The 24,366-nt window shown below is 38.6% G+C and overlaps 1 long non-coding RNA gene across 3 annotated transcripts in view; it reads right to left on the bottom strand.

Moving 5' to 3' along the window:
- The window catches only part of LOC105880193 (uncharacterized), a 122,384-nt gene that overhangs the window by 83,698 nt on the left and 14,320 nt on the right, over nt 1–24,366 (bottom strand). For 2 of the 3 annotated variants that reach the window (XR_012921002.1, XR_012921000.1), the window contains exon 1: nt 14,451–14,613. The exons of the other annotated variant lie outside the window; for it this stretch is intronic. This is a non-coding gene — a long non-coding RNA (uncharacterized LOC105880193). Of the gene's footprint in view, nt 1–14,450; nt 14,614–24,366 lie in introns of those variants that run through there. 3 annotated transcript variants of the gene reach the window in all.

Here is a 24,366-nt window from a genome sequence, read left to right as displayed (position 1 = left end):
AAAGTTGTGCAATCATTATCACTATCTCAGAACATTTTCATCACCCTAAAAAGTAGCAGTCATAATCTCTTCTCCCACCTCCACCCGTCACTAATCTGACTTGCTTATTCTGGAAATTTCATCCAAATGGAAGTATATAGTATGTCAACTTTTTTTGACTGGCTTTTTATTTCCCTTAGTATGTTTTCAAGGCTCCCCCATGTTGTGGCAGGTATCAGTACCACATTCTTTTTTATTGAGAGATAGTATAATTCCTTATGTGGATCTATCGCATCTTATTTATCCATTCATCATTGATGGATACTTAGGTTGTTTCTACCTTTTAGTTATTATGAATAATGTTGCTTTAAACATATGTTTAGAGTGTGTACATGTATTTTCATTTCTCTTGGGTATATACCTCCTAGAAGTTGAATTACCACATAGTAATTCTGTGTTTAACTTTGAGAAACATCTTTTTAGCACTTTTAAAATTTTACTGTATATACTAAATAGGATAGTTTTCTTTTTTTAGTAGCATCAAAGATAAAGCATTACAAGCATAAAGAAGTCTCATTAAGACCGAACTTTGCAAAGGATGCTGTTTAATTGGTTTTTTCCAACTTAGAAACCAGAATCGTAACTGTGCTATGCAAGTAGGGTCCATTCTTTTCAAATATTTGTAGGTGATAATACCATAAGAGTTATTTAGCACTGGCCTTTGTAAGGGAAAAAAAAAAATCAGAAAATGCTTAAACCCTTATAGTTAAAATCTGAATATATTCCTTCAAAATATAAAAGTTGTTTAATCATTTGCATATGTTTATTCATCACGAAGTATACAATGGAGTTTTATTGTCAACTTTTAATTCTTCCTCACATAAAACATGTAACACTTATTCTAGAATAACTACAAGAATAGTTTCTCTCTCCTGTCCAGATTTTTTCTTCTTCTAGATTCTGCTGATAATTCTCAGAATTTCATGTCTGTCTTATTCTGAGCCAAGTTTCATTGACAACTAATTTTTCAGAAGCCTTATTCTCCATGTCTTTTTCACTTGCTTAAATTTCACTATAAAAATCAGAAGTTTTTAAAGAGAATTCTTTGTCTCCTTAGGCCTACAAAATTCTTGCTAATATTAAGAAAGGCTGTTCATACTCTGTTAACATGGTGCTAAAGATCTGTAAATTCCTTTTTGTTGAGCATCCTTCTTTGCACCCAGTCTTGGCCATTCTGGATTGAAATAAGTCTTTTAGCCTCTTGATGAGAAGAATGACGTATAGAGTATCCTTCACAGTATCGAAATACAAGTGCCAAGTCCTTTCTAGGTAATATCATTAAATACCCTCTTCTCTAGCTGTGAAAGCTCAGAGATAGAATTTCTAGTTGATCATTTTGCACTGGGTTTTAACAAGAGAGTAACAGTACAATCTTTTCTAAGTGATCAACATTTATGGTTTTCTTAAAAAAAATCAATACTGAGAAAAAAATTACTTTTAGAATTAAATGCTATCTCAAGCATGTTTTAAAATGTTTTCTCCATCGTCATTCTCCTTTAACTACCAATGCCTATGTGATTTTTTTTTTATGAGGCATCAATATTCTTAGCTTGAAGACGGCGTCTCTGATGAGCGATTGGTATCAGAGAAAGAAGAAATATGCCTCCTGCCCTGAGGGAGGGATGTCTGCAGGGAACCAGAATGGAGTTTTCCTTCCCTGCTCCATAATGAAGGCTGTTGCTGAGAATACTTTGTCTAAGATAAATCACATCTGTGAAATAGGAGAATTTACAGACTTACTGTGAATTATGTTATTGCTGCTATTGTATGGTGTTAATATAATATAGACAGCTATATGAAATATTTTTTACTTTACTTTTTTGTCCCATTATCAAATCCAGGGTAAAGGAGTCATTTACTTCAGTGACACCTACAGGCATGTTCAGAGAAAAGCATTCTCAACTTTCCTTTGTAACTCAAACTCTCATTGACCCACACAGGGAGGACACCCTGTGTGGATGCAGAATGGTGGTTAGATTCATTCGAGTCTCAGAACACATTAACTTGCCACTCAAACTGATCTGCATCAAATGTTTAGCCATCTTGATTCCCCCCACTCCCATCCCATTCATATTTGGCCAACAAAAACTTTACCATATGGGCTTGATACTGAACTAAAAATGCGTCAACTGGTTTGTCTACACCTCATTCCACTCACATAAATTGTGCCTTTTATGGGACTTGAGTAGGTAAGCAGGGACAGCTGAAGACCCACATGCACAGGCACGTGCGCACACACACACACACACACTTGCTACTTTTGTGAGCAAAAGTAGCTTCCTGAGCTATAGAAACTTGTGGACCTACATACCACAAAGATACTACAAATGGATAGGGTGATAAAGTCCTCAAAAGTGACCTGGATTACGAATTAGAAGGCTATAAGAAAACCACTGGGTGGAGCAACCTCGAAAGAACTTCACCAAACACAAACTGTCACTCACCACATCTGAGTGACCCCAGGCAACTAAAATTGTGCAATGGTAGATACCACTACAGCATGCAAAGGGAACAGAATGAAGTAGTTTAGCCAGAGCATGAAACTCCTGCAACACGGAATTGGAGGGTGGGGCAGGGGGAGAACCTCAGTGCCACTAATCAGAAAACCCATGGTGCTGCCCTATTAAATGAAGAGCCAGCATTAGCAGCCTGCCATGACAGACAGCCCTGAACATCCAAGTAAGAGCTGCAAATAGCACCAGCTAAGTCAATAAGACTCTTCTTGCTTTCTAATGTCTTACTCCTCCATCCAAACCAGCTCTGGAGGAGCCGCAGGCAAATGATGGCAAGTCAGGAAGATATAAAGCAAGACAGAGAGGACAGACTCACCACATGCTTTCCCAACCTTCTAGGTCAGGCCCCAGGAAAAGGGAAAACCTTTAAACTGAATGTCAGAAGTTTAATTTCAGTCGGGCTGAACTTTTAATACCTGAAAAAAATGAAACTGAAAGTGACCATAAAACATCACTAGGTATGAGAGGTTTGCAAAATAGGAAAAAAATAAAGCTATTTTTAAATTTTACCCTGCTGAGTTAATGCCATTCAGTTGATTTAGTAGAATTTTACTTTCTAATTTCTTTTTAGTGAACAAATCAGTATTAGGGAGAGCTTAAATGGGAAACAAAAAAAAAAAAAAAAGAAAAGAAAAAGGAAGTATTTTTTTCCATGTTCAAAATTCAGGAAAATATCCAAAGAGTATATTAAAGTCTATTTCTTTTGCTTATTTATAGTTTCAAAGTTATCTTCATTTAAATTTTTCTTCCTCATCATGTAGTTTTACCTCTGCTCAGTGAGACTAGGAGAGCAAACTGCAGGAACTTCGCTTCTAGACTCTTATTTTGCCCCCTTCAACCAGACTTTTGACCCTCTTAGTCCTCCTCTCTCAAAAGCAGAGTTTATATGTTTGATCTCAATAAAATTTAGTATCAGTGTCTGAAGCGTCTGCTTTCTGTGTAGACTAGAGTGTCTTTGCCACAGACTCTGGTGAGTTCCTACCCTCACCCCCCACCCCTACCCCCACGAGCAAGTTCCCATGGTCAGAATGCGCTACACGATGTCTCCACATGGCTTTCCTAGGAGACTGTCTTGCTGGCTGATTTACACTGATCAGACATGAGGATTTTGAAACTTCACAAATATTTATCAAAAGGATTTACAGATGCTTAATTTTTATAGCTGCCTGTTGATGTGACTGCCACATCAGCTTCTAAAAAAAAGTAAAATGGGTTACTCATCAGACAGGAACATACATGGTGAAACACAAAAGGCCCACTAATAAATTATATCACCCCCTGTGGACCTTGAGACATTGAAGGTAAAGTTCGAGGAAAGCTTTCTGCAATTGTTTTTTTCATCCCAGGCAGGGTGAATTATACTGTGCAGGTAAGAATAACAGAATACAGGAATAGGAGAGAGAATGCTTTGAAGAATCAATTGACTGTTAGCAAGGACCAGGAAGTGGTGAAGTACGTTGCACAAATATCCACTTCCTTGTTTCTAGCCACCCACGAGGCTTGGCCACACTACTGAGTCATCCAACAACTACCTACTGCTCTCTTGTCTCCACTAATCCTCCATCTTCCCAGCTTCTCCCAGTAGGATGTAGGCAAGCCTCCAGATTCCAGGACACAGTGGATGGGACAGAGAAGGATTTTTATGTGTTCTTTTCCCTCTCCCTCCTTGTCAGTGGGACAGATCATTGCCCTACACATCACTGCCAGAAGACAAAGCTAGTGGCAGTCCAGCACCCACTGGAGGTAGCAGAGAATGACAACGGCACAGCTCTAACCTGGCTGGGAGATAAAGGGTTAACAACATGAATAAGCAAATCTGTCCTTTCGGAGCATTTCTTCCTCCAACCCTCCCTCTTTGTCCTTTGCCCCATCCCAAGGGCCTTGTTAAAAAGCTCTCCTAGGGATAAAGAACCACCACCCCCCCTAAACCAACCATCAATAGGGCCACCCTCACACACATCACTTTAAGCAGCTTAATATGCCCTGGGCAACCTGAGCTCAAAGGGAAGAACCATGTGGCGCCTTAGGAGTTTAATCATTAAAAGAAAAAATATGGATAGTGTTGTATTAGTTTTCTGTTGCTTAGAATACCCAAAGCTGGGTAATTTACAAAGAAAAGGAATTTATTTCTTGTAGTCAGAGGCTGAAAAATCCAAGGTCATGGGGCTACATCTGGTGAGGGCCTTCTTTGGACTGGGGACTCCGCAGAGTCCAGAGGCAACACAGGGTATCACATGACAAGGGGACTGAGTGTGCTAACTCAGGTCTCTTCCTTTTCTTATAAAGCTACCAGTTCTCCACTCCCATGGCAACCCATTAATCCATTAACCCATGACTGGATCAATCCATTTAGGAGGGCAGAGCCATCATGATCCAATCACCTCTCAAAATCCTCATTTCTCCAAACTGCCCCATTGGGGATTAAATTTCAACATAAGTTTTGGACAAATATTCAAGCCACTGAAAATGTTCACTAACAAAAGCAACATTTATGAACAAAAAACAAAATTTGAAAGTTAGCATTTAAAATGTCCTCTAATAGAAGACACTGGAAACAAGAGAAAAAGTCATTTTTTAAGAAAAACAAGTGAAGATGTTACTATTGAAAAATAGTTTAATAGATTGATTGTTATATGATATAGTCGAGGAACTTGATTAAGTAGAGGAACTTGCCCCAGAGGTGGCTACGGTATATTACCCAAAGTTAAACCATCTTAAACAACACTCTGTCCATTACAATCTACTATGATCTCTTTTAAATGGAAGAAATCATTTTCTGAAATCATACTCAAACTACCTCTGATTCACCTTACTAAACTGAAAACGTAACATACTGGGACCCAGAGCATCTGCATTCAGACAGAAGATGACTTCACAATCTTATTTTAGATCTTGGGTTGGTAGTGGGTACCTAGATACTTTTGTGTAAATAAAGTGTCAATCTTGGTGATTGTCTTCAACCCAAGATGGTTACTTCCAAATGTAATGATATGTTCGCTTCCAGGAATTGAAATTACCAGTAATCATCAACACCCTCTAACCTTCCCACATCCCTTCAAAAAAATGGCAGATACATTACCAAATGAATAAAATACATTAAATCCCTTTCCATCAAGTACCCTGTTATATAAGGTGAGATTTGACACGTTCAAGGAAATATTTTTGCTGAGGTTAAAGGCTTACCCCTCATAAGTGAAATATGGTGGACAGTTCTAAGAATTTGGAATATTCCTTCTTTTAATATCAGGCATATTACATATTTTTTTGGTCTGGAGGGAAATAATTTGGACCAGGACTATATCCAAGTCCTACATATAGCCTCAATATTAGTTTGAGATGCCCTAAAGGTAGGGTCCTACCACCTCAACTCCATGACCCAGGTACTATAGGTGTTAAGAATAGCTATTTGAATTAAAAATTATTTTTCCTAAGACTACAGAATTTGAAGGCATGCCTCCAAAATTGTAGCATCAGATGAGATACATAGAATTCCAAATAAAAAATGGCACATTAATTTTATTCATGTGACAAAAGTTTATTAAACACCTATAATGGGCAAGACATTTTTTACACAGGAGAGAAATATTTCCATAGTCATGGAAACAATTTAGGTTATTTGGAAGAAAGATTTTAGAGGAAAATCACTTATATTACTTGTTTTCAAATCATGAATATAATATATAACAGTATTGGCTTTAATGCAGTTAACTGTAATTCCTAATTCACAGATGATAATAGCACCTTAAACATGGAAATATTGTCCTCTAGAAGAAACCCTAAAATGTATTGTAAAAGTACTGAAATGCATGTCTTGTAGAAGTAATTAATAGGAAATGTTGTGAATCTGACTTAGATTTAGTGCTGTCCTGTTTCTTCTTACAGTAAAATATAATTGACAATCCACGTATAAAATACCACTTTTGCTATATATGGTCAAATGGATAGAAGAAACCTCTCAGTCTTGTGTTTCTATGAATAAGGACTTTAAAATATGTGCGTACTATATCTGAATGATGGATACAATTTTGGAAAGAGAAGAAAAGGGAGAAAATAAGGATTTAATTACTTTGTGGGTTGAGTAACATCCAAGGACTAATACCTCTCCTTGCAGAAAAGGATGATTTCCTGATGACATCATTCATTACAACATGCAGGATACAAAGAGGACACTGAAGAGTCATGAGCCATGCCCTGTAAAGTGGAGAGATAAGCACCTGCACCTCGTTTCCTCATCACCAAGTTTTGACCTTTAAAGATGTTCAAAACTGGCTATTTAAGGCATTTAAAACTGAACATGTGGCCTCAACCCCTCCTCAATTGGCTTAAAATCTTAAATTTCTTCTGTTAACTAAAAATATTAAGTTGAAAGATGGACAGTTTTAAAAAGGGAAATAATTTGGAAACAGTGTTAGCTTTCCTAGACTGTGTTTATATAACACGTAAACAACAGAAAAAACGGAAAATTTATGTCTCAGAATGGTAATATCAACTGCCCTCTATGGTTACCTGAGCTCTGCCATTTGAATGAATTATAAACTAAACCTACCAAAAGAAAACAAAAGCAAGCATGCTCTGAAGGAATACATTTATAATCAGACCTCAAAGAATTCATTAAATCAAGGATTATGATTTCAAAGTAAAAAAAAATAAACAAACACATACAAGAAAATGGGCAGCATGAGTGAAAGTTATCAGAAACACCAGATCTAAATGTGCAAAGTGGAATATGACCAAAATGGCCAACTAGACACAGGTCATATACACCTCTCCATAGAGAAGAACCAGAATAATAAGCAGATACTCACATTTCGAACAGATCGTTCAGGAGAAAACATTAGGATTCACCAGAGAAGCAAAAGGAAGTGCCAAAAGTGAGTAACGAAAGGGTTCAGGGCAACTTGCCTGGCCAGGGACCAGCTAAGAGCTGGGAGAATCTCCTGGGTGTGGGGAAACAGTAACAGAGAAGCCCCCAGGGCTCCATACTCCAAGACAAGGTTTCATGATCTTGGCTACAAGAGAATCCCTTGACTCACGCAGGTCTCAAGCCTAACACAGTGAAGCTGCCTGGAGAGTGTATAGAGATGTTGCTCCTAAAAAGTTAAACCACATGGAACCTCACAGTTATCTGAGCCTAGCACAGCTTAAGCTGGGCACCACTCTGAGAGTCTAGATAGCAGGAAACCATGGGTGCATTTGCAGCCACTGCACAGCTCCAAGGAGAGATAGAGGAGCCCAAAGTGACCCTGTACCCCACTCCCTCTAGAAGGTCTCCACTGCCTAGCTGTGGGCTGCTTTTGAGACTGGGATGAAAGCTGACAGCATTTTCCAGTTTCTTGCCCACACTTCCTATCTGGGTGGGGCCCGGCCTTGAGGCACAATTTTGAGAGTTTAACACTGGACTGTGACTTACCCTCAGGCTGAGTTTGGGCTGACATGGCTGCAGCCCCCACCTGGCTGGAGAGGGACAGGGAAACCAGGGTATACAACACATGCCTAGGACAATACCCACCACCCTGAAATGGGCTGCTGAGAGACCCAATTTCAAGCAAACCACACTCCCCACAGTTTCCTGCCAATGCAGCCTGCCTGGGAAGGGCCCCAGCCTCTCTGGTCATAGGGCCAAGGTGCCATTTGGGGAGTTTTAAGCTGGGTTTTATCCCACCCTCAGGCTGAGTTAGGGCTGATACAGCTGCAGTCCTGCCCTGCGAGGAGGAACAGGGAAACCCAAGCTCTCCTACAGACACCTAGGACAATTCCCACTGTCTTGCCATAAGCCACTGTGAGATCAAGATGAGTGTGGACCACACTCCCCAGTTTCTTACCCATGATGTTTATCTGAAACGGGGCTCTGGCCTCTAACCACAAACCCACAGCTGGTGCCATTTGAGAGTTTAATGCTGGGCTGTGCTTAGGCCAAGTTAATGGTGATTTGGCTGCAGCCACCACACAGAAAGGAAGGGACAGGGGAGACCAGCTCTCCTAAGCACACTTCAAGCAATACCCACTGCCCTATTTCTCACAGCAGTGGGACTGGGGACTAGCCTGCCCAATGCTCTGCAGTTACCACCATCACCAACATGGACCACTTTGGTTCCAGTGGGTGGCTCCAACACTGCTACTGCTACCTCCCACATCATACCAGTTGCTCACAAACCTAAGAAACTGCCCACACACCTGGCCCTCTGCTCCAACTCTGAGCAGGCCATCTGAAGGCCCAAGAATTGGCCCTTGAGGACATACTAACATCGCTGCCAGGGTAAGCTGCGCTGTGACCTAATCTCAGGCATACTCAAGCCCACTGTTGCCACTACTGGGGCCCAAAGACTGGATTGGCCAAGCAAAACTTCACCACAGCCTCAAATATTAATGGCACCTTAAGCCACCAAGTAAATCAAGGATACTACTGTGTGTACTGCCTAAGAAATCATACAAAGATCACATGACTGTAGGCACTGAAAACCAAAGCCAAAATATCCTACTCAACTAACAACATACATATAGCTCTAGGAAAAAATTCTTCCCTTCAAAAGCAGTTTTGAAAAATTGGAACAAGCAAGTATTATATTATATGTGCAGATATCAACAGAAGGACACAGGAAACATGAAAAAGGAAATATGACACCACCAAAGGACCATATAACAATTGTCCACAGTAAATCCTAATCAAAAAGAATTCCTCATTATGCCAGATAAAGAGTTCCAAATATTGATTCTAAGGAAGCTCAATGAGATGCAAGAGAAATCTGATACAAAGAAATTAGAAAATCAATTCAGGGTATGAATGAGAAATGTACCAATCAAGATAGGTATCTTAAAAGGAGAAAAAAAAAATCTGGAGCTGAAAACTCATTAAAAGAAATATATAGTGCATGTGAAAGCTTCAGTAAAAGACTGTACCAAGCAAAAGACAGACTCTCAGAACTTAATGACAGGTCTTTGAAATAATCCAATTAGACAAAAATTAGGGGAAAAAAGAATAACATAGAATGAGCAAAGTCTTCAGTATGTATGGGACTACCGTGTTTCCCTGAAAATAAGACCTACACATAAAATAAGCCCTAGCAGGATTTCTAAGCATTTTCACAATATAAGCCCCACCCCGAAAATAAGACCTAGTGATGGGCATGGCTACACATCATATCTGCACAACCCATGCATTACATCGCTAAGCGGTAAAGAAGATGAGCAGCCCTTTTCATCTGCCCCAGCTCTATTGCTCAACAGGAGAGATTGGGGCCAATGATTCTAAGGGAAATAAAGTCGCAAGAAATTCAGGATGGAATTTGGGGTTTGGAGAATTATGATGATGTTCCAGAAGACAACTTAACTATATTTGAATAAGTGTAGATTGTTGTACCGTACTTTAAAAAAATAACACATCCCCTGAAAATAAGCCCTAGGGTGTCTTCTTGAGGAAAAATAAATATAAGACCCTGTCTTATTTTCAGGGAAACATGGTACATAAAGAGACCAAACTTATGAATTATTGGTATTCCCAAAAGAAGATTGGCCGGGCGCTGTGGCTCACGCCTGTAATCCTAGCTCTTGGGAGGCCGAGGCGGGCGGATTGCTCAAGGTCAGGAGTTCAAAACCAGCCTGAGCAAGAGCGAGACCCCGTCTCTACTATAAATAGAAAGAAATTAATTGGCCAACTGATATATATATAAAAAAAAAAATTAGCCGGGCATGGTGGCGCATGCCTGTAGTCCCAGCTACTCCTCGGGAGGCTGAGGCAGAAGGATCACTTGAGCCCAGGAGTTTGAGGTTGCTGTGAGCTAGGCTGACGCCACGGCACTCACTCTAACCTGGACAACAAAGCGAGACTCTGTCTCAAAAAAAAAAAAAAAAAAAAAAAAAAAAAAGAAGATTGAAAAGTTTAGAAAAGTTATTTAAAGAAATAATCAATGAAAATTTCCCAAGACTAGTAAGAAATGTAGACATTCAGATACAGAAGTTTCAAGGTTTCCCAGGCAAATACATTGCAAAAGGACTTTACCACAACATATTATAAACAGAATGACTAAAGTCAAAGTGAAAGACAGAATTTTAAAATTAGCAAGAGCAAAGCATCTTGTCACCTACAAAGGAAATGCTGTCAGACAAACAGTGGACCTCTCAGCAGAAACCTTACAGGCCAGGAGAGAATGAAATAGCATGTCAAAATACTGAAGGAAAAAACTTGTCAGCTGAGAATTTTATATCCTGCCAGAATAAGCTTCATAAATGAAGGAAAAATGAAGTCTTTCCAAGACAAGCAAACAGAGAATTTGTCACCACTAGACCAGCCCTACAGGAAATACTCAAAGGGTTTCTTAAACATGGAAACAAAGACCAATATTTACCATCAAGAAAACACATGAAATATAAAAACTGAAGATCTAATAGATCAATCACACAAAGGAGAAATAAAAAGGAATTACAAGGTAACACAATAGAAGTTCAGCAAACCACATAGACAAAAAGAAAGGAAGAATTTATAGAACTACAAAACAATTATATGACAGGAAAAAAGCTTAACATATCAACATTAATCTTCAATGTAAATGGATTAAATGCTCCACTTAAACAAATATAGATCAGCAGAATGGACAAAAAAAAAAAAATCCAGCTATATGCTCCTTACAAAAAACTCACACATAAAGACACACACAGATTGAAAACAAAGAGGAAAAAGATATTCCATACAAATGGAAACCAAAAGTGAGCAGAGTATCTATACTTAGATAAAACAGATTTTAAATCAAAACCAGTAAAAAAAAAAAAAAAAAAAAAGAATGTCATTATATAATGATAAAGGGATCAATTCAGCAAGAGGATATAAAAATCCTAAATATTTACTAGAGCTAAAGAAAGAGACAGCAACACAATAATAGTGGGGATTTTCAACAGCCCACTTATAGCACTAAGGAGATCATCAAGACAGAAAATTAAACAAGAAACACTGGACTTAAATTTGGCTTTAGACCAAATGGATTTAACAGACATTTATAGAGCACCCAACTAGAGAATACACATTCTTTTCACTAACACATGGAACATTCTTGAAGATATACCACATGTTGACCACAAAACTAGTCTTAAGAAAAAAAATTGAAGTCGTATGAAATATATTTTCAGACCATAGTGAAATAAAGCTAGAAATCAATACAAACAGGAACTTCAGAAACTATATGGATATGTAGAAAACAAAACATGCTCCTGAATGATCACTAGATCAAAGAAATAAAGACAGAAATTTTAAAATGTTTTGAAATAAATGAAGGTAAAAAACACAACATACCAACACATGTGGGATATAGCAAAAGCAGTGCTAAGAGGGAAGTTTATGGCATTAAATCTCTACATCAAAAAAGTAGAAAGACCACAAATTAACCTAACAGCACATGCCAGGGAACTAGAAAAACAAAAACAAACCAAACACAAAGTTACCAGAAGAAAAATGACAAAGGCCAGAGAACTAAAATGAAATAGAGACCAAAAAAATAATAATAATAATAAAAAAACAAAGGATCAATGAAACAAAAAATTGGTTCTTCAAAGAGATAAACAAAATTGATAAACTACTAGACTAACCAAGAAGAGAGAAGATCAAAATAAACAATCTGAAATGAAAAAAAAAAGATATTATAACATACCACAGAAATACAAAAGATCAGAGATTATGATGACTCACAATCTAGAATGATTACAGGAAATAATTGAATTTCTGAAAACATACAACCTCCCAAAGTCGAACCGGGAAGAAATTGAACTCCTGAATAGACCAACAATGTGTAGTGAGACTGAATAGGTAATAAGAAGAACTGGTGCCAATTCTAATGAAACTGTACCAAAATACCAAGAAGGAGAGAATCCTGATCTTCAGCAAAGCAGACAAAAACATACCTTGGAAAAAGGACACATTTTTAATAAATGGGCTGGGAAAATTGGAGATCTACAGGCAGAAGAATGAGATTAGATCCCCATCTCTCACTATACATAAAAACTTACTCAAGATGGATGAAAGACTCAAATGTAAGATCTGAAACCATATAAATCCTAGAATAAAACCAAGGAAAAATTTTTCTGTACATTGGCCTACATAAAGAATTTATGACTAAGACCCCAAAACCAAATGCAACATAAACAAAACTAGAAAAGTGGGACTTAACTACAAAGCTTCTGCACAGCAAAAGAAATAATCAAAATAGTTAATAGACAGTGGGAGAAAATATTGGCAAACCATGTGTGCAACAAATGACTAGTATCCAGAATCTGCAAGAAACTCAAACAATTAAGTGAAGGGAAAAAAACAGCTCCCTTAAAAAGTGGGCAAATAACATGAACAGGAATTTTTCAAAAGATATATAAATGGCCAAAAAACATGAAAAAATTCTTACCATCACTAATCAGAGAAATGCAAATTAATGCAATCAGATAAATTCAAATTAAACCCACAATAATGCACTATCTTACTCCTATTAGTATAACCATTATTAAAAAGTCAAAAAAACAATAGCTGTTGGTATGAATACAGTGAAAAAAGAACATTTAGACATTATTGGTAGGAATGTAAATTAGTAAAACCTCTAGGAAGATCAGCATGGAGGCTTCTCAAAAACCTAAAAGTAGATCTACCAATCGATCCTGCAATCCTACTACTAGGTATCTACCCAGAGGAAAAGAAATCATATCAAAAAAATACCTGCACTTATATGTTTATCGTGGCACAATTCACAATTGTAACGATATTAAACCAACCTTTGTGCTCATCACCTGATGAGTAAAGAAAATGTGATATATTAATATAGTGGAGTACTACTCAGCCATAAGAAAGAATAATGTCTTTTGCAGCAAAATGGATAAAACTAGAGGCCATTATCCTAAGTGAAAAACTCAGGAACAGAAAAATAAATACCACATGTTCTCATTTATAAGTGAAAGCTAACCTATAGCTACACAAGGACACATAGGGTGGTATAATGGACATTGGAAACTCAAAAGGGGGAATGGTGGGAGGGGGTGAGGAATGCAAAATTACCTATTGGGTACAATGTACATTAGAGGATACAAAAGTCCAGACTTCACCACTATACAGTATATATATGTAACAGAATTCAACATGCATCCTCTAATTCTATTAAAATAAAAAGGAAAGCCAAGATGGCTGACTAGAGACAAACCTTGTTGGTTGACCTGGCACAAGAGTTGAGGATTAGACTGAGGAGAGTGGAGAGTGATTACTATTTGCAAGTGGACCCCGGGTATAGACAGCACTGGAGTGCGGGACCACCACCAGGAAGAACTGAGCAAGAGGAAGACAGAAGGGAATAATCAGTGTGAACTAATTCCAGGAAGTTCCAGAGCCCAGAGAAAGGGTAGGGTTTTCCCCCTTCCCCCACCCAGGTGCCTCAGGCCAGAAACCAGACTCTTATCCCATAGGGGAGTGCCACGAGAGACCAGATAGTCAGCATCCCTGCATCTGGATGCCTCCTCCTCTGTACCTCCTCCACTCCTGGCCTCCTAGGAAGTAATTTTGGCCCAAGCCACTCCTAGCTGTGTGGCCACAACCACCACATAGCAACCACCAAAGTGCCCTGCACTGAGTAACTTGGCTCCCTGCAACAAGAGCAACACTCTCAGCCAGCCTGCCTCAGTCAGCATAGCCACTGCCAGGGCTTGGACAGGAGGGCAGTTGTGCTGCTGTGGCCATGGCTAGGACAGAAGGGTGGAAAGATGCCCCTCCAAACTCAAAAGCAGTGCAGGCAACTCCACAGCCCCTTCCCCCAACCATTATAGCCACCAGAGTTCTCTGTGCTGAGTAACCTGCTTTTAGCACTAGGGGCATGTTTCCACCCCCAGCCAGCAGGGCAACCTCAGTATGTGATTCCCCTTCCCACAGACATTTGGCACATTCACCTGCTGACAGCATAGATGGCAGGGTGGGGAGGCATGGGAGAGGATTCTGGTTCCAGGGTCAGACAGCAAGTGAAAGCCTGTGCCCATCAGAAGTGTGTGGAGAAGCATAACAGAGCAGGCTTCTGCGGGTGAGCCCCATCTTTCCCCCAGAACAACCATCTTAGAGTCTGCTGTGCCACTGTGACTCAATTTGCATAAGTACTGGTTCCCATGGCAACTAAATGCCTCAGGTGCCACAGGCTGAATAGGAGCAACTGCCCCAACCCCCACTCACTTCAACAGGAAGTTCAGCTTGAACCAAGAGCTCCTTAAGCTGCCACTACTCCCCAGGTGGGAGCATCCATTGGCAGAGACTTCTGGGGATAGAGAGGCCCACCTGCCTCACCTCGGGGTCTAGTGGTGGAAAGGGGATGCACAATTAGAGATCCCCCATCTGCCAGCAACACACAGAGACACACACCAGTGGGCCAGACACATGAACTTTGGGGAAGCTCAAGAGCCCATTTTGGGAAGACAGGAAACTGATTGAAGGGGAAAGTGCCCAGGTTTGTGGAGAAGGATGGAAAAACAGCTGGAGGCCTCCACAATCACACAAGTAAGCCCCTCCCATCAGAAGTAGCCCTCTAAGCTTGGAGAGAGAGCACTGAACTCTGTATCAGTGGCTCCCCCTAGCAGCTGGATAAGCAACCTCTGAGCCTCATAAGAGCTCACACACCCAGGCTCTTGCATCTCAATCAATCTTGCTCCTCCCCCCACTTCAGGGGTGGGAAGCAGGGTCCAAGCAACCCCTGGAAGCTACAGGGCTCCTTCCAAAGCTTGGGGCATTCATATGCCCTACTGGGGGGACAAGAGCCTACCACAGGCACAATAGATTACCTCAGTAACTGGTCTTCCATGTAAACACTAATCAATGACAGTAGGAACAACTCCATAGCTAAACATAGTGCCTTCCCTCTCAAGCTATTAGGGAGCAGTGGATTCATACTACAAGTACAATCCACCAGCTTGGAGTTTAAGCTGGGGGACCAAATTCACTACACTCTGTTGGGAAGAGGTGAAGATTCATACTACAAGTAAAATCCACCAGCAGTGGATTCATACTACAAAAGTACAATCCACCAGCTTGGAGTTTAAACTGGGGGACCAAACTCACTACACTCTATTGGGAAGAGGTGAAGATAACAGTTCTGAGGTAACCTAAGAGGTTTATCAAACTTGCTAAAACCTAAAGCAATTTAGGATCAGTGCTCCTCTCCCTGGCACTATCAGGGAATGATCTTTGGGGACTTGAAGACAGGGCCATAAACCAGCTCTAGCACCCCTACTTCTCAATCAAGAGGCTAGATGAGAAAGAATCAGCAAAAGAACTCAGGAAATATGAAATATCAGAGCAAAACGTCACCCCCAAAAGAAATCATTAGCTTCTCAGCAACAGATATGAACTTAAAATGGTTAAAATAACAGATGAAGAATTTCAAATATGGATTGTAAGCAAGCTCAATGAAATTCAAGAGAAAATAGAAACCAAACACAAAGAAGCCACAAAAAACAATGCAGGAAATAAATGAAAAATTCTCTCAAGAAATCATATTATGGAAAAACCAAAAATTCTAGAAATGAAAGATGCATTTAAGGAATTAGAAAACACAGGGGAAAGCCTTAAGAATAGGCTGGATCACAAAGAAAGAATCTCAGAGCTTGACGATAACACTTATGAGCTAAACAAGTCAGTCAAAGAGAACACAGAAACAAGAGTCAGACATCCCTGAGGGTGAAGAAGAAAATACATAAGGGCTGGAAAATCTGTCCAAAGGAATAATTAAGAAAATTTCCCTGGCCTAGCCAGAAATCTAAATATCCATGCACAAGAAGCATACAGGATACTCCTGGGAGATTCAACGTGAAAAGACAATCACTACATCACATAGTTATTAGGCTGGCCAAAGCAAACACAAAAGAGGCACTCCTCCTAGCAGTAAGGTGAAACAGCAGGTAACCTACAAAGGAAAACCTATCAGACTAACTGCAGATTTCTCAATTGAAACTTTATAAGCCAGAAGGGACTGGGGATCCATCCTTAGTCTTCTAAAACAGAATAATAGCCAGCCTAGAATTTTTTATACTGCAAAACTAAGCTTCTTATATGAGGGAGAAATAAAGACCTTCCCTGACAAGCAATTACTGATGGAATTTGTGAAGATCAGACCTGGCCTGCAGGAAGTACTCAGATATGCATTATACACTAACCAGAGGAATAGCCACCCACCAGTGTAAAATCATCTAAAAGCTAAAGTCCAGAACCTTGATTTCACAATGGTTCAAAAGGTAAAACAAAATAATACCATGTTTCCCTGAAAATAAGACTGGGTCTTATATTTATTTTTCCTCAAGATGACACCCTAAGGCTTATTTTCAGGGGATGTGTTACTTTCTCCTCAAAGCCTCAGTTTGCAGCATGCACAGGATGGCCAGGACCTGACAGCGGGAGCCGATCTTGTTGGTGGGGCAGCCCACACCTTTCCGGTCAACTCTGGGATAGTAGCTGTCATGATGGGGCAAATGAGAAGGGCTGCTCGTCTTCTTTATGTCTTCTTACGTCTTCTTTTCATGCTCCACAACTAAATGTATGGGTTGTGCAGATATGCTGCATAGCCACGCCCATCACTAAGTCTTATTTTCGGGGTAGTGCTTATATTGTGTAAATGCTTAGAAATCCTGCTAGGGCTTATTTATGGGTAGGTCTTATTTTCAGGGAAACACAGTAGGAGTCCACCCAACAGGATAAACAGAAATCCACCTCAATATCAATTTTCTCAGTAACTGTGAATGGCTTGAATCACCCACTGAAGAGACATAGGGTGGAAAAATGGATTAAAAACACAAGTCAAGTATCTGTTATCTCCAGGAAATGTATCTTACCCACAAAGACTCATCCAGACTCATGGTAAAGGAATGGAAAACAATTTTCTAGGCAAATGGAAATCAAAAGAAAACTCATAGCCATTCTTATATCAGACAACAAACTTTAAAGCAACAAAAGTAGAGAAAGAAAAAGATGGTCATTATATAGTAGTGGAGGGAAAAACTTCAACAAGATGACTTAACAATCCTAAATACTTATGCACCCAACACAGGAGCACCCAGATACAGAAATCAAATCCTGCTTGATCTAAACAAAATGATAAATAGCAATGCCGTAATAGCTGGGGACTTTAACACACCACTGACAGAACTGGAGAGATCTTCCAAGCAGAAAATAACAAACAATGGACTTAAGCAGAACTGTGAACAAATGGGGCAAATAGACATCTGCAGAACATTCCACCCAAACAACATTGAATATCTGTTCTTCTCATTAGCTCATGGAAATTTCTCTAAAATTGATCACATCCTAGGCCACAAAATAGATCCCAAAATATTTTAAAAATAGAAATTATACCGTGTATCTTCTCAGACCACAGTGAAATAAAATTAGAAATCAAGTCCAACAGAAACACCGAACTGTACACAAAGTCAAGAAAATTAAATACTCTATTGCTGAATGATTATTGGGTCAAGGAGGAGATTCGGATGGAAATCAAAAGATTTGTTGAACTAAATGACAATTAGGACACAAGTTATCAAAATCTGTGGGCTATAGCAAAAGCAGTCCTGAGAGAAAAACTCATAGCCTTAAATACCCACATCCAAAAGACGGAAAGATCATAAATCAATAAACTAATGGATGATCACCTCAAGGAATTTGAAAAGGAAGAGCAAATCAATCCCAAACTCAGCAGAAGAAAAGAAATAACCAAGAGCAGAGTACAGCTTAATGAAATTGAGAATAAAAGAACTATACAGAACATTAATAAAACAGAAAGTCTGTTCTTTGAAAAGATAAAAATCGACAGGCCTCTTGCTAGATTGACCAGTAGCAGAAAGGAAAGAAATTTAATAAGTTCAATTAGAAATGAAAAAGGAGAAGTCACGACTGCTATCACAGAAATACAAAACATTATTTTTCAATACTATAAAAATCTCTATGCCCCAAAACTTGAAGACATGGAGGAAATGGACAAATTCTTAGAAACACACAACGTCCATAGGCTCAGTCAGTAAGAAACAGAATTCCTGAATAGACCAATATCAAGCACTGAAATTGAAGCAGCAATAAAAAATCTTCCAATAAAAAGTCCCAAATCAGATGGGTTCACACCCGAATTTTACTAAACCTACAAAAAATAACAGGTACCTATACTGCAGAAATTATTCCACAACACTGAGAAGGATAGAATCCTCCCCAACTCATTCTACAAAGCTAATATCACTTTGATACCAAAGCCAGGAAAGAACATAACAAAAAGGGAAAACTACAGACCATTATCCCTTATGAATATAGATGCAAAAATTCTCAATAAAATCTTAGCAAACCAAATTCAATTGCACATCAAAAAAAATGATTCAGCATGACCAAGCAGGCTTTATCCCAGAGGTGCAAGGATGTTTTAACATACATAAATCTATAAATGTAATTCACCATATTAATAAAAAAACAAAGACCATATGATCCTCTCAATAGACACAGAAAAGGCATTTGACAAAATCCAGTACCCTTTTATAAGAACTCTTAACAAAATAGGCATAAATGAGTCATACCTCAAAATTATTAAATCCATATATGACAAATCCACAGCCAACATCATACTGAATGGGAAAAAACTAAAAGCACTACTGCTTAGAACTGGAACAAAACAAGGTTGCCCACTATCTCCACTTCTATTCAGCATAGTTCTGTAAGTCCTTGCCAGAGCAAGCAGACAAAAGAAGGTATTTAAGAGTATCCAAATGAGGGCAGAAGAGATCAAACTATTGCTCTTTGCTGGTGATATGATATTATATGTAGAAAACCCCAAGGATTCAACCAAGAGACTCCTGGAATTGATAAATTAATTCAGTAAAGTCTCAGGATACAAAAATCAATGCACACAAAGCAGTAGCTTTCATATACACCAATAGCAGTCAAGGTGAGAATCAAATCAAAGATGTAATACCTTTCACAATAAGCTTTAAAGAAAATTAAATATTTAGTAATATATTTAACTAAGGAGGTGAGAGACCTATATAGGAAGAACTATGAAACACTAAGAAATTGCATAAGATGTAAGCAGGTGGAAACCCCTACCAGAATCATTATTTTTAAAATGTCTATGCTGTTTAAAGTGATATACAGATTCAATGCAATCCCTTTTAAAATACCAAAATCATTTTTCATAGATCTAGAAAAAGTAATTCTATGCTTTGTATGGCACCAGAGAAGACCCTGTATTGCCAAAGTACTCTTAAGCAAAAAGAACAAATTGGGAGGCATCAATCTACCAGATTTCAAGCTACACAATGCTACTATAACCAAAACAGCATTACACTGGCACAAGAATAGAGACATAGACCAATAGAACAGGACTGAGAACCCAGATATAAAACCATCCTCATATTGTCATCTGATCTTTAACAAAGCAGACAAAAACATACACTGGCTAACAGAATCCCTTTTCAATAACAAAGCAGACAAAAACATATACTGGCTAACAGAATCCCTTTTCAATAAATGGTGCTGAGAAAATTGGATAGCCACATGTAGAAGACTGAAACAGGATCCATCTCTCTCACATCTCACAAAAATCAACTCACAATGGATAATAGACTTAACCCTCAGACATGAAACCATAAGAATTCTAGAAGAAAATGTTGGAAAAACTCTTACGGACAATAGTCTAGGCAAAGAATTTATGAAGACAACCCCAATAGCAATCACAGCAACCACAAAAATAAGTAAATGGGACCTTATCAAATTAAAAAGCTTTTGAACGGCCTAGGAAGTTATCATTAGAGCAAATAGACAACCTACAGAATGGGAGAAAATATTTGCATGCTACACATCTGATAAAGGGCTGATAACTAGAATCTACATAGAACTTAGTAAAATCAAAATGAAGAAATCAAACAACCACATTAAAAAGTAGGCAAAGGACATGAACAGAAACTTTTCAAAAGATGACTAACAGCCAACAAACATATGAAAAATTGCTCAACATCTCTAATCATCAGGGAAATGCAAATCAAAACCACAGTAAGATATCAACTTAACTCCATTGAGAATGGCTTTTGTTAAAAAGTCCCAAAACAACAAATAAGGGCATGGATGCGGAGAGACAGGAACTCTTATATAGAGATACCTCAAAGAGCTAAAAGTAGAACTACCATTTGGTCCAGCAATCCCACTACTGGGTATTTATCCAAAGGAAAAAAAAAAACAAAACACATTTTATGATAAAGACATTTGCACTTGAATGTTATAGCAGCACAATTCAGAATTGCAAAAATGTGGAAACGATCCAAGTGCCCATCAACACACAAGTGGATTAATAAAATATGGTATACGTATACCATGAAGTTCTGCTCAGCCATAAAAAACAATGGTGAATTAATACCTCTTATATTACCCTGGATGGAGCTGGATTGGAGCCCATTCTTCTAAGTGAAGTATAAAAAGAATGGAAAAATAAGCACCACATGTACTCACCACTAAATTGGTACTAATTAATCAACACTTGTGTGCACATACAGAAATAACTTTCATTGCATGTCGGGCAGGTGGTGGAGGTAGAGGGGATGGGTAAATTCACACCTACTGGATACTGTGCACACTGTCTGGGGTATGGGAACACTTGAATCTATGACTTAGGCGGTGCAAAGGCGATATATGCAACCAAAGTGTTTCTAGGCCCATAATATCTTGAAATTAAATAAATTTACAAAATAAAAAGGAAAACACAAGAAATGCAAAAATTCCCAATACTGGATTTATCTGACACCAAATAAAGTATTTTTAATATGTTTATAGAAATAATATATGAATAAGAAAAAATATCCAGGCAGTTCTAAAAAACAAATACATAAAATTTCTAGAAATGAAAATATATATAAATTAAAAACTCTAATTTGTTCTTTAACTTATACATTGAGATCAAAGAAGAGAACACAAGTGAACCAATAGAAAAGACTGAAGAAATTGTCCAGAATATAGCATGAGATAAAAAATACAGAGAGAAGTTAAAGCACATGAGGGATAAAATGAGAATTCTTAATATATAGTATATCTGTTTTCTGTATTACTGGACTTCTGAATATATGTGCATTGTGATATGTATCAGAATAGGGTGGAAGTTAATATTCAAAAACAAAAAAAAATGATGGCTGAGAATTTTGCAGTATTGTTGGAGAGTTTTAGTTTTAAGAATCCCAGTGAATCTTGAGCAGGATAAATTGTGTTATTGCAGAATACTGAAGCAAAAAAATGATCTTAAATATAGCCTAAGATAGAATATTCAGCAATGAAAAGAAAAAACAACCATGAACATGAACATCAAAAAATATGTTGAATCAAAGAATCCAGAATCAAAAGACTATATATAATTTAATTGAAATATCCAAAAAGGCACATTTATAAATCAGAAAGGGCAGATATTTGGTTGCCTGGGGCTGAGGGTGGGAGCAGAGATTAACTGCAAATGAGCATGACGGAACTCCTTGGATGATAAAAATGTTTTGAAACCAGATTGTGCTGATGGATGAACAACTCTAAAAATTTACTAAAGTCACTGAATTGTATTCTTTAACAAAATATATAAGGTGAGTCCTGAGAGTAAGAGAACAGAGGAAAATGTATCAGGCAAATATGAACAGAAAGACTGAGTAGATAATATAGAACAGATTTCAAGGTGAGACATTACTCGAAGTAGATCTAAGCTGCCAAATAATTTAGTATCTATTCATGATAAGAAAAAAATTCTTAGCAAACTAGGAATAGAAAGGAACCTGAAAGTGTACATAGAAGCCTATGACAAACATGGTATTTGATGGCAAAATGTGAAAGTGTTTCCTTCCTAAGAACAAGATACGTGCTACCATCCCATGAAGCTAACAACTACACAGTGTAGATGCTCTGACAAGCAGGATGGTCCTAACTGCTTTGCATTTAGGCAGTAGAGAATTTGGTGGGCTTCAAGACCCCAATATAATATAACTTTTCTCAGAGATGCAACTAGCAACTAATTTTCAGGTGACACACAGATACTGCTAACATCTCTAGGATAGCAGCTTCAAGGGAACATTACTCTCCCAGGAGTCTCTGCAGGGCCAACTGAAACTTGTTTATTGTACGAGATTAGGCAATGCAGTATTTCTAGCAACTTGAACTCTTTAGAATTAGAGTGCCTTCATTTTCTGAAAATAGTGATAGCAATCTCCCCACAGCAGAACACAGAGAAAATGTGTGCGGTCACTACCTTCTGGTCCTTTAAGGAGGACTAGAAGGATATTCACCAAAGTATTATTAAAAATTATTTCTGGACCAGGCATGGTGGCTCCCTGTACTCCTAGCACTCTGGGAGGCTGAGGCGGGAGGATCGCTTGAGGCCAGCAGTTTGAGACCGGCCTGAGCAAGAGCGAGACCCCATCTCTACAAAAAATAGAAAATTAGCCCAGTGTGGTGTCGTGCATCTGCAATCCCAGCTACTCAGGAGGCTGAAGCAGGAGAATTGCTTGAGCCCAGGAGTTTGAGTTTGAAGTGAGCTTTGATGATACCACTGCACTCTAACACAGGTAACAGAGAAAGACCCTATCTCCAAAAAAATAGTTATTTGTAAGTGGTAACACTATAGGTGTTTTTTTTTTTTAATGTTTTTGGTATTATCAAAGTTTTCCAGGTTGAATTTATATTTATTGGAAGGAACAAAATGAGTAGCTTTTGTAAGCATCACTAAAAGGGACTCCAACATCGATATAACAATGTGTCTGCTTCCAAAGCAAAGCATAATCAATGACTAACGATTGCAATGTAATTACTGAAACATTTTCCAACAGGGGGCTCCCATCCCCACAATACTCTGGGCTCTCGGGAAGGTCCACATACATGGAGAATGTGTCTTCCCTGTTATGCCTGTCCTCCTCACCAAGCCAAGCCCTTGGCCTCGCTGCTCAATATTGTTTGAAAATTTAAGATTCCAGATGGAATCAGCCCCTAGTCAATTTGGAATAAGTAAACAGAAAGCCAACATTCCTGTGGTACTAGTGTAACAAATGCAACTCGACAGGGGTGTTTGTGTGTGAAGAATGTGAAAGAAAATAACCAGTAGTCACTTATGAAACATTTGAGTCTGAACATCACAGACAATTCCAGTTCCCCACATGTACCATGCCTTGGTTTTGTCTTCTGTGTACATGTGTGTATACACACACACACTTCTGGAGAAATCTTTAGTTGGCCGCCTTCAAAGGCCATTTGAAGAAGTAGGCCTGAAAGAAGAAGGTCCCATTCCTGAGTTAGGGGAGATCCTTGTAGACCCTACAGGATCATGCTATTAATTCCCTCTTCTGTGGCACTTCAATGTGAAATTCTAGGATTACTGAGGGGAGGAGGCTGTGCTGGTAAGAAAGGGAAGTGAAAGGGGACATAAGGAAGTGGCCAGGGACAAGATCAAACTTTGCCTCATTTCCAATTCTACCCTGCCTGGCCCGACATGTATAGCTAGCTGGTCCAGCTATAAATAAGTCTTCCTCAAACTAGTTCACTGGAAATCAACCATTGTACCCAGAGATTCTATCTAAATGTAAATCTTCCAAAATATTTTCCACATATAAAACATTTACTCCAAAATATCCAAGTTTCCACTGAAGTCAGCTGTAACAAGCTATAATGATGCTTTCCTATGAGTAATCTTCACAACTCAGAATTCTTGGACATTTTCCAGTGGTTTTTTGGGGGGTTTGTGTTTTTTTTTAAGACAAGGTCCCAATCTGTTGCCTGGGCCAGAGTGCAGTGGCATCATCACAGCTCACTGTAACCTCAAACTCCTGGGCTTGAGTGATCCTCCTT

The sequence above is a fragment of the Microcebus murinus genome, chromosome 9 (genome assembly GCF_040939455.1).
Source record: "Microcebus murinus isolate Inina chromosome 9, M.murinus_Inina_mat1.0, whole genome shotgun sequence".
Classification (NCBI taxonomy): domain Eukaryota; kingdom Metazoa; phylum Chordata; class Mammalia; order Primates; family Cheirogaleidae; genus Microcebus; species Microcebus murinus.
This window is presented reverse-complemented; position numbering and strand designations above follow the sequence as displayed.